Raw genomic sequence first — 12,146 nt, forward strand, 5'->3', positions numbered from 1 at the left:
TATTATTATTCTCTTTCTTAGCCAGTACAAGATTGTTTTTGATGATTATCACCTTATAATATAATTTGATATCTGGAATTGGGGGGTCACCTTCCTTTCTAGTTTTTTTTCATTAATTTCCTTAATATTCTTGAACTTTTGTTCTTCCCGATAAAATTTTCTTATTATTTTTATAGTTCTATAAAATATTTCTTGGGTAGTTTGGTATGGAACTTAAAAAGTAAATTAACTTGGGTAGATTTGTCAGGTTTATTATTTTGGCATGGCCTACCCTGAGTAATTAAAATTTCACAAATTGTCTAGATATGTCTTTATTTGTGTGAAGTGTTTTGTAATTGTGTCCATATAATACCAGGCAAATAGACTCCCAAGTACTTTTTATTATCTATGATTATTTTAAATGGAATTTCTCTTTTGATCTCTTCCTATTAGAATTTGTTGGTTAATATATAGATATATCAATGATTTATGTGAGTTTATTTTGTATCCTACAGTTTTTCTGACATAAATTGCTTCAAATAGTTTTTAGTTAATTCTCTAGGGTTCTCTAAGTATCCTCTCATATCATTTTCAAAGTGTAAAAGTTCTTTTTCCTCATTGTCTATGTTTATACCCTCAATTCCATTGGTCTAATTGCTATCACTAACATTTCTAATACATTATTGAATAATATTGGTGATAATGGACATTGCTGCTTCATCCCTGAGCTAACTAGGAAGGCTTAAAGTTTATTCCCATCATGGACATGATGGTTTTAGATAGAAACTACTTATCATTTTAAGCAAAGTTGAATTGACTGCTATGCTTTCAAGTGTTTTTAATAGCAATGGGTGTTGTATTTTGGCAAAGGCTTTTTGCCTCTATTCATATAATCACAGGATTTTTGCTGGTTTTGTTATTGATGTGGTTAATTATTCTGGTAGCTTTCCTATTATTTAACTAGCTCTGCATTTCTGTTAAAAGTCCCATCTGCTCATAGGGTATGATTTTTGCGTTATATTGCTATAATCTTCTTGCTAATATTTTATTTAACATTTATGCATTAATATATATTAAAGAAATTGGCTTATAATTTTTTTCTCTGTTTTTCTCTTCCTGATTTAGGTATCAAAATTATATTTGTGTCATTAAAAATATTTATAGGACTCCTTATTTACCATTTTTTCAAATAGTATTTCTGGCTGTTTGAAATTATTTGTCTTTGACCTGGGTACTCTGGCATTTGGCCATAATATTGCTGAGAGTTTTCATTTTAGGATCTCTTTCAGTTGGTGATTGGTGAAACCTTTCAATTTCTAATCTAATCTCTGGTTCTGGAATTGGGGGCAGTTTTCATTGATAATTTATTTCTTGAAATATGGACTAGGCTCTTTCTTTAATCATGACTTTCAGGTCATCCAATAATTCTCTATTTATCCTTACTTGATCTATTTTCCAGGTAAGATTTTTTTTTTAATTTTGCAAGGAAATGGGTTTACGTGATTTGCCCAAAATCACACAGCTAGGTAATTATTGTGTCTGAGACTGGATTTGAAATCAGGTCCTCCTGACTCCAGGGCCAGTGCTCTATCCACTGTGCCACTTCACTGCCCCAGGTAAGAAATTTTTCAATGAGATATTTCACATTTTCTATTTTTTTCATTCTTTAGACTTTTTTTTTTTGCTTCTTGATGTCTCAGTGGGACATGAGCTTCCATTTGCACAACTCAGATTTTTATTTTATTTTTTTATTTTTTTATTTTTTATTAAAGATATTATTTGAGTTTTACAATTTCCCCCCAATCTTACTTCCCTCCCCCTCCACAGAAAGCAATCTGTCAGTCTTTACTTTGTTTCCATGTTGTACATTGATCTAAATTGAGTGTGATGAGAGCAAAATGATATCCTTAAGGAAGAGACAAAAAAGTCTAAGAGATAACAAGATCAGCAATAAGATATGTTTTTTCTAAATTAAAGGGAATAGTTCTTGAACACAACTGAAATTTTTAAGAAACACTTTTCTTCAGCAAGCTTTTGCATCTCTTTTTTTCCATTTGACCAATTCTGCCTTTTAAAGAAGTTTTTTCATTGGCAAAATTTTGTACCTCTTCTCCATTTGACCACTTTTTTAGGTGTTATTTCCTTCAGTGTTTTTGTGTCTTTTTTACAAGCTATTAATTGATTTTTATTGGCCAGCTAGGTGATGCAGTGGATAGAGCACTGACCTTGGAGTCAGGAGTTTGGGAGTTTAGATCTGGTCTCAGACACTTGATACCTACTAACTGTGTGACCTTGGGCAAATCACTTAACCCTCATTGTCTGGCATCCAGAGCCATCTCTAGGTGTCTTAAAACATATCTGGCCACTGGATCCAGATGGCTCTGGAGGAGAAAGTAAGACTGGTGACTCAGCACAGCACTCCCTCAGTCAAAATCCAGTTCATGTACTTGTCATGGCATCATCTCCCTGATGTCATGGCCCTCTTCGAAAATGAATGACAAATATCAACCATCAATTGACTGTTCATAATTTCCTTCTTTGCTCTCATTTATTTAATTTTTTAATTTAATTTTAAAAATTTTACCTAATTTTTACTCTGTTACTCTGATGTTAAAAATAATTTTTAGCTCTTCCAGTATATCTTTTTGGATTTTGTGTTCAACCCACCCCCCTCCATTGTCTTCTTCTGAGTTTGTGTTTTGACCTTCCCTTTCACTATAGTAGCTTTTCATGGTCAGGTTATTTTTTCTGTTTGTTCATTTTTTTCCTCTTTATTTCTTCAGTTTGAAATTTATATTAGAGATGGGTTTTCTCTTTTTGACATGGGGTAGAGATTTGCAAGGCTGTTTTCAGAGCTAGTTTTAAGGATGTGAAAGTTTTCTGTGTTTTCAAGGTGGTTTGATCTGGGGAAAGGTGTGTTCAGTGCTCTCCTCGTCTGCATTTTTGGTCCTTATCCAGAAAGGGCATCTGATCCCTTGGGATTACAACTGGTCCTCAGACAATCCTATTGTTCAGGACTTCTGCTTCCTCTTGACTAAAAGTGCTTTTCTCTGCCCTTGAATTGGCCCAGAAGTGGGTTTTGACAAACAGCATCTAGGCATGGTTCCAAAAGCTAGCACAGGAGCATCACAATCTTTCTGAATAGTTGCTGGTTTTCTTCTTACCATCTCTGACTCGAGAACTCCTGAAGCTTCTTCTACATCTGTTTCCACCTCCTAGTCTCACCAATATCAGTTCATCCTTTAGACAGGATCAGCCTCCATTCTATGTCATAAATGTCATAAATCTATCTTTCCAACCCACCCCCAAGTTGTCTTAGACAGGAACAATTTCTCACCTTGACCATTTGTTGTCCTTGCCAGTTTATTTCAGGTATTATTTTAAAATTGTTTGGAGAGTAATGTTGGGAAAGTTCAGTTGAGTGCTGTTGATTCTTTCCTTATACTCACTTTACAAATGGAAGCAGTGTAATTCAGATGACATAGGCTGCAAGGATTGTGGACAGATTTGAAACTGTTTTCTTCTGATTCTACATTTAGTATACGTTGCATGATGCTCCATGACACAATATCAGTAGAATGATTTGTTTTTTATTTGATTTGCTTTTACATTTTTTAGTAAAAGTTTTTATCCTGTCAAATTTCCATCTGTAGTGTGCATTTACGACGTGGCCACTTCATTTTAGGACTGTGAACATGTATCAACACAAAGCTACATGATCTCTACAATCAAAGTTATTATGAAGATCATGTTCTTGCCAATTGAATTAATAGACTGGTGGCAAATAGATGGGAAATAGTTATGAAATTCACTTTGAATAGATGAAAAGGCTCCCAGGATGAAACTGAACCTTATGATGTTAAAAAGTCTCTCTGGGGGGGCAGCTAAGTTGCTCAATGGATAGAGCACTGGCCCTGGAGTCAAGAGGACTTGAGTTCAAAATTAGCCTGAGACACTTAATAATTATGTAGCTGTTGTGACCTTGGGCAAGTCACTTAACCCCATTGCCTTGCAAAAATTTTTAAAAAGTCTATATCTCTAGTTAGTCTCAGTACTATACTCTTTAGATATCTATAAAATCCATCCCCATTGTTTAAAAAAACACTTATTAAATACATAATGTTTATAAAGCACTATATAGAGTGCTGGATTTACAAAAATTGTTTTGACATAGGAGTTTGCAATGCAATGGGGGTAAAGTTCAAATAGGTAAATAATTGATATGATAGTAAAACTAAGCTGTAAAGGATGGAAGAGACAAAAAAAAAAACCAAACTACACAATGCAAAAAAGCCAAACCAAACCATAAAAAAAAACCCAACCCTAGCTATAGACTTTTCTGGAGCCATTTGTAATAGGAAACGATTTATTGTTGTTTTTTCATTTGACCAGTACAAAACTAATTATATTATTTATTTCACCCTTGTGAATAGCTTTCTTCATTCCCCATTCACTATCACACACTCAGTAATTCAATTTAATTCACTTGGACAAAAGTATCAGTGTGAAGTATAGTGCTAGGCCCTGGGCATACAAAGACTAAAAATTAAAAATTATTATTTTCTGCCTTCCAGGAGTTTACATACCTTTCACTTCCATTTTTACTAGCTCTACCACCTGAAGTTTTTATTGTTTTCCCAAATGAATGAAAATTCTTATTATAGGGGCGGCTAGGTGGTGTAGTGGATAAAGCACCGGCCTTGGAGTCAGGAGTAACTGGGTTCAAATCCGGTCTCAGACACTTAATAATTACCTAGCTGTGTGGCCTTGGGCAAGCCACTTAACCGCATTTGCCTTGCAAAAAAAAAAAACCCTTAAAAAAAAGAAAATTCTTATTATAATTTTGTTATAAGAGTAAACATAAACCCTCCCCTACCCCACAAGAAGATGAGAAACCTAAACAATAATGAGAGAGAGAGAAAAAAATGTTCTTCAGTCTATGTTCAGATTCCAATGACTCTGTCTCTGGGGTGAGCTGCCCTTTATCATAAGTCCACCAGAGAAGTTGCTTCAATATTTTTCCCACAGTTGCTATTATTAGTTGTATTTCCCTCTACTCTATTCCTCCCCACTCTCATTTATTCTATTCTCTCTCCCTCTCCTTTCCTCCTGTCCCTGTCCAAAACTGTGTTGTATCTGAGTATCCTTTCCCACAGTCTTCCCTCCTTTCTATCACCTATTCCCCCTTCCCTCCCCCCATTCCCCCTTATCCCATGCCTTTCTTCTCATTTTTCTCTAGAGTAAGATAGATTTCTATACCCTATTAAGTGTGTATGTTATTTTCCTCTCTGAGCAGTTTCTGATAGGAATGAAGGCTCATTCATTCTCCTTTGCCTTTCCCCTTTCTACTCTATTGAAAAAGCTTTTTCTTGACTCTTATGTGAAATATCTTAGCCCCTTCTTCCTCTCCTTTCTCTTCTCCCCTTTCTCTTCCTCCCAGTACTTCCCTTTATCACCCATTGACTCCATCCTTTTACTATATTATACCATTGTATTCGGCTCCTTCCTATGCCTTGTTTATATGCTCTTTCTAACCAGTTCTTATGAATGAGAAAGTTCTTATGAGTTATCAGTATCTTCATCCTGTGCAGGAATGCAAACAGCTCAATATCATTAAGAATTAGTCCTTGTCTTCCATCCCCTCTATGGCTCACCAGTCCTGTACTTGAAGATCAAACTTTCTGTTCAGCTCTGGTTGTTTCAGTAGGAAAGTTTGAAAGTCCCCTGTTTCACTCAAAGTCCATCTTTACCCTTGAAAGAGGATGTTCACTTTTGCTGGGTAGTTGATTCTCAGTTGTAAACCAAGATCTTTTGCCTTCCAGAATATCATATTCCAATCCCTATGAGAACTTAATGTAAATGCTGCTGGATCCTGTGCAATCCTGACTATGGAGCCCCAGTAGTTGAATTATTTGTTTCTGGCAGCTTTTAGTATTTTCTCTTTGACTTGGGAGTTTTGGAATTTGGCTATAATATTCCTGGAAGTTTTTCTTTTGGGATCTCTTTCAGGAGGTGATGGTGAATTCCCTTAATTTCTATTTTACCCTCTGCTTCTAGGATCTCAGGGCAATTTTGCTGTATTACCTCTCGAAAAATGAAGTCTAAGCTCTTTTCCTGGTTATGACTTTCATGTAGCCCAATAATTTTTAAATTATTTCTTCTGGATCTGTTTTCGAGGTCAGCTGTTTTTTCCAATGAGATATTTCACATTTTCTTCTAATTTTTGGCTTTTTTGGAAGAGTTTTATATCTTCCTGATTTCTCGCAAAGTCATCAGCTTCCTTTATTTCCATTCTGTATTTGAAGGAGTTATTTTCTTCAGAGAGCTTTTTTTATCTCCTTTTCCAGTTGGCCAATTCTGTTTTTTAAGGCATTCTTCTCATTTTCAATTTATTTTGCTTTTTCCATTTGGTCTAAACTGATTTTTAAAATATTATTTTCTTCAGTATTTTTTTTTTATATTTCTTTCCCCAAGCTGCTGATTTGGTTTTCATGATTTTTCTGCATCACTTTCATTTCTCCTCCCAATTTTTCCTCCACCTCCGTTAATTGCTTTTCAAAGTTTTTTTTGAGCTCATCCATAGTCTGAGCCCATTTTCTATTTCTTTTGGAGGTTTTGGATAGGAAAGCTTCAATTTTATCATCATCTGTGTATGCATTTTGATCTTCCATGGGACTAAAGTAATTCGCTATGGTCAGATTCTTCTTTTTCTGTTGTTTACTCATTTCCACAGCCCAAGACTAATTTGAAGCACTTCCAAGGCTTTGGGGTTTTTTTGGCATACCCCACTGGGACCTCTATTCCTTCAAGGTCTTATGCTGTTGTGCCTGTGCTTTGATATGTAGATGACCACAGGTGCTCCCCTCTTCCCTGGAGCTGTGAAGAGGGTCCCTGCTATCTTAGCATGAAAAGCCAAACTGTAACCTGGATTTGAGTGTGGGCAAATAGCAGAGTCCTGCCCCAGTGAGAGTAGAGATTTCTGCAGTCTCCCCTGACTTCAATTCTCACTGCAGCTTCTGTGGTTGATGCTCCTCACTCCACATTCATTCTGGTATAGCAGCATTCTCTCACCTCCCCTTCAAGCTGTTCCTGGTGTTCCCTGGGCTGGGCTGGGCTGGGCTGCTCTTGGCAGGGGCCTTTTTTCCAACTCCCAGTCCTGGTGAAACATACCTTTCCTGTGGAACTTCTCTAAAATATCTTGGACTGTGACAATTTATCACCCAGTCTTTCTGTGGGTTCTACCCCTCTAAGTTTTGGCTAGAGTCATAATTTGACAGTTTTTGGAATTTTGGGTGGAAGGAATTTCTGGGAAATGCTGCCTTCATGCTGCCATCTTGGCTGTGCCCCCCACTTGAAGTTTTTAAATACAATCTTCATTTACCTAGATACCAAACATGTTTTAAAATGGTATTTTTAATCCATTTTAAGCTTTGCATGATTTTTTTGTTTCTTCACTTTCTTCATTTCTATGTATAGATTCAGAAAGAAAATAATTAGAGTATTATTAACGCAATAAATTGACTGATATAATATTATGGTAATTTCAAGTTAGATTCCAGAAGACCCTAAAATGAAGAGCCTGAATGCATTTAGCCTTCCTTCACTGCTTAGCTAAATTGTTTAAAATAAGGTTTTCACAGTAACTGCAGCATGGAACCTGAGAACTCAAATAGCCAACCTAAAGGAGATCATGCTGAAAATTAAGAATCAAGGGACAGTGGTGACAACATAGACAAAAAAAAATACATATGGGTCTCCTATAGCAAAGTTGCAGAAGAACATGACTTGGAGTCTAATGTAATGAACAGGATTGTGATCTGTTTACTTAGAGAAATCTTGAGAATGCAGAACCATTTGAATTTTTGAGTAAATTAAATGTTAAATATTTCCTGAAATCTTATTTTATTAATTTATCCAGAAAACCATTTTTTTTCTGTGGAAAAGAACAAATTCAGAATTTCTTCAGAATTATAAAATTCCATTGCTCATAGAATTTTAGTTCTAACAAGAACCTTCCTGATTAGGTTCAACTCTCACTTTTTCAGGTGTAGAAACTGAGGTGGTGGTACTCCTTTGCAGTCATCCTAAAAGGTATAGAGTATATTTCAGTAGGGATGTCATTGTTAAATAGCTGAATTTGGTTAACAGTCCTTCAGGCTGGGCATAGTCTTTCTTTCTCTTTTTAAAAGATTCTAAACTGTGCTATCATATTAAACAAACAGACTTAAAATCCCCCCACTCCTAGACTACAAGTTAGAGGTATTATAGGAAGTTTTGATTTTCTTTTTATTATTTGGGATTTAGGATTGTTTCTCCTGAAATTTTTGGTTAACTAAAGATCTTTATATTAAACTCACTGAAACAAAAGCTTGCCCATGAGGTATGAGAATTTACTTAAGAATTTTAAACTTTCCTTAGATAAGAAGTCAGAAGAAGGGTCTGAACTGGTTTGACTGCTTGATGACATGTTAAAAAACCTCCTCCTCAATGAAGTCTATTTGTGAATTCTCTAAATGAACTTTAATCTGTAGTCCGACTTAGTTTATCTATAAACTTTGTTTCACAAAGTTTATTTTCTTAGACCTCTATGGGATTGTGACTAATGAAATTTTTGAACTTTTATAACTTGAAAAGAATATAGGATTATGGATCTGTTTTAACTTTAATGGTCTACAAGAAATACACAAGATTGCAATATGTAAAAGAATTATTTCTCTGTCACTCTAATGTAATTTTTCCTTTTTGAAGCCCTGTCAGAATCCTCATAATTATTCAGGATTTTTCTGAGTCCTGAATCTATTGTTTGAGCATAATAATAAAACTTGTGTTTTTGATCTCTATAATTTCTCTATTAGGGTAAGTATATATTTGGCAGCAGTTACCTATCACATGGATGCAGAGAAGAGATACTTTTCCAATAAACATAGGTGAACATAATGACCTTGTCAAGAAAAATGATAAATACATTTGTCAATTATTATGGACATGGTTTAAGTAAGCACAAAATGTGGAAACCCTTTCCAATAAGATAGATTTCACAGAAACTTCTATCAAATCAAAATTGATTCATTATATTTGTTTGGCTTGCCAATCACCTACTATGTACTATATGTTCATTCTTCATTAAAGAATACTAAGAAAGAACTCATTATCAATAGCTCACACACTTGGATGTTGTTGTTTTGTCCCTCCTGCTTACACGTATGACTTTGGCAAATTGTCAGCAAATGAAATTGTCCTTATCACTCCATGATTGTCACAATCCCAGACACTAGATTAGTGAAATTTTCAGAGACAAAAGACTCAAGTGAATAAGAAACATGTGCCTCACTTCTGATTGTGAAGGGTCAGCTTTGCCTCACCTGCCACTCCTTCACAGCATGTCACAGAGACATGCTTTCACCAAGCTGACCAAACTTCCAAAGAGTAACAGACTCCTACAAGGATGGGTATTAGGACCAAGGATTTTCTGCTACCCTTATGAGATTTGTGCATGTTCTCTAATTGCTTTTCCATACAATATGATGTATTGGCTCTTTTACTTTGATGAAATTGCATCTGACTAACCTTAAAATCACCAGTAACCTTTGACTGTTGCATTCTGTGCTAAATCTTGTCCTTACTAGATGAAATTACCTGCAGGTGCCCATTGTTAGGTGTCAACATTTCTTTTTCTTTGCTGCAGTTCTTGGTAGCTAGGATTGAACTCCACGTCTCCCCTCCCCCTGTCTGCAAATTTCTGACACACAGAGAGATTAAGTGACTTGGTCTTATTGTGATAACAAACTTCTAGATGGAACTATGGATGGTATGTACCATTCTTTTTATATGCATATTAGAATGCAATCTATTCAAATCAATGGTTTTTAATTAAAATATTATATTCAACTCATATTCCTAGTTTGTAGAATTTAACTTCAACTTGATATATTTGCACATTTTAAAACAGTCCTTTAGTAAAGTGTCTGTTGGCTTACATAACATTTACATAACATTTGTTAGTTATATAGGTTTTTATAAGTTATTCCATCTAGTTATTAGATTCAGTTAATACTCTTCTATCATGCTGCTTTCATAATACCCTTTATTTTCAGATTCTTTTATGTTGGATATTTTTACATTTCCTTTCAAACTGAAAGTATTTTTTAAACCTTATTAGACTTGCATTAATTCTTTCCTTTAGTTAAATGGGCACATGGCACTTTTAATTAAGCTGTTTTCTGACTTTCTTACATAGTAATAAGGAAAAAAGATTGATTTGAAAAGAAAAGAATGTTCACCTTGAAATGGCTGAATTTATAGTTAGGATAGTTTTCCTGCCCTTGAATATGGTTAGTCCATATGTTATCCTTTATTCCAAATGCTTTTGACAAATCTTCCAAAGGTTGTATGTGATAATGTGTGCATCAGGAACTAATTTTCAGAGCGAAATGAGCATGAAGATGTTTGCAGGGCTGCTTATACACAGATTATCTTATAAATGGATGTCATCAGCCTACTTAGTGAAGTTTCACATTGGAACATCCATGAAGGGATACTTATGTGAAAGTCAATGCAATTGTTGTTTCCATTTCCTCCCCCCCTCACATCTATAGAAAATTAAATAACCTTTATTAATGTAGTACTATATTATTTCTGAAGTTTTAAATACACAAAAGTAAGTGAAATTAAAGTGATGGTTCCTTTAAATGTAATTTAGTCACATTGCAAATATATATATGAAAGTATAAAAGTTAGCACATATTAAAGTATAAAAGTTAGCACTTGTGTATGCAAAAATACTACATAGAAACAATTATGTCACCACTGAAAAATTCACAACTTTAATAGGAACTGTGAGTCCTTACAGGAGTTTGAGATTTGGATCCCAGTTTCTCAGGGCTGAGGTAGTCTTGGTATTCAAAACTTTGCATTTCTTTTATAAATTTAAAATCTGTTCCAAAAAGCTGAATAAGTTTTCTCTTTTGAAAACCTCATGAAACTTGTAATGCAATGAAATCAAACCCTGCAAAACCTGTGATTTGTCTATATGTTGTAAGCACTGCACTCAGGAAGGGCTTCATCACTTTGGTTTTTGGGACCAAGTCACTGAACAGAATGGTAGCTCCTTGACTTCATCAGTGCAGTGACAAAAGTAATAGCTATACATGTCTGTTGAAAATCAATGAAACAATTTCCATAAAATGCAGAGATATTTGATTATTTGATTAAGTCCATAGGAAAAAAAGAGATTTGAGCTCTTGGAACAAAAGTAACATATGAATATAAAATATCTCCTAAGTTTCTATTGAGAGAAAGTGTGGAAAGAAGTTGAAATCAGAAGAACTGGGTTCATAACCCAACTGTGGCACTTAGCTGTTTTACCAGCTGTAAATCTCAGGGTCCTCATGTATATAATCATGAGGTCACAGAATTTGAGTTCTGGAAGGAACCTCAGCAACCTGGCAGCTTAATTGATATACAAAAGGATTACCTACCACAATAAACCTGCTAGCATCACCTGTCTGCTTAAAGACCTTCAAGAAAGGGAACCTCTCCACATTTCTAAGTAACTCATTCCACTTTCAAATAGTTCTTGTTCTTCAAAAGCTTTTCACGTCTAAATATGTCTTTTTGGAACTTCTGACCTCTGGGCCAAAGTAAACAAATGGAAACCCTTTCCTCACAAGACAGGCCTTCACATGAAAGACATTTATAATGTCAATACTAATTCTTCTGGCTAATCATACCCATGTCCTTCCACCAATACTCAAATTACATGAACTCTAAGCTCTTATCAATGTCCTTTTTAAATCATAAGGACCAGAATTGATAGCAATGCTTAAAATGAAGTCAGATGAACATAGAATAAGTACAATAGGCTCTTATTCTCCATTAGTGGAGACTATGCCCCTCTTAATGTAATCCAAGATCACATTATATTATTTAACTACTGTGTCACTAAAATTAATAATTTTAAGCTGGAGATCCATTAAAACTATCAGATCTTTTTTTTCTGAAAACCTGCTATCTAATCATGCCTCATCTATCTGATACTTGTGAAGCTGATTTTTTTTACACCCGAGTACAGTGATATCCATTTATCCCCCTTGAGTGTCCTCTTATTAGACATTAATCCAGTGCATTAGCTTTGAAGTCATTGTGATGTTTGTCCTTCATTCTCAAAG

Source organism: Macrotis lagotis, chromosome 1 (assembly GCF_037893015.1).
Source record: "Macrotis lagotis isolate mMagLag1 chromosome 1, bilby.v1.9.chrom.fasta, whole genome shotgun sequence".
In the NCBI taxonomy this organism is placed as follows: Eukaryota; Metazoa; Chordata; class Mammalia; order Peramelemorphia; family Peramelidae; genus Macrotis; species Macrotis lagotis.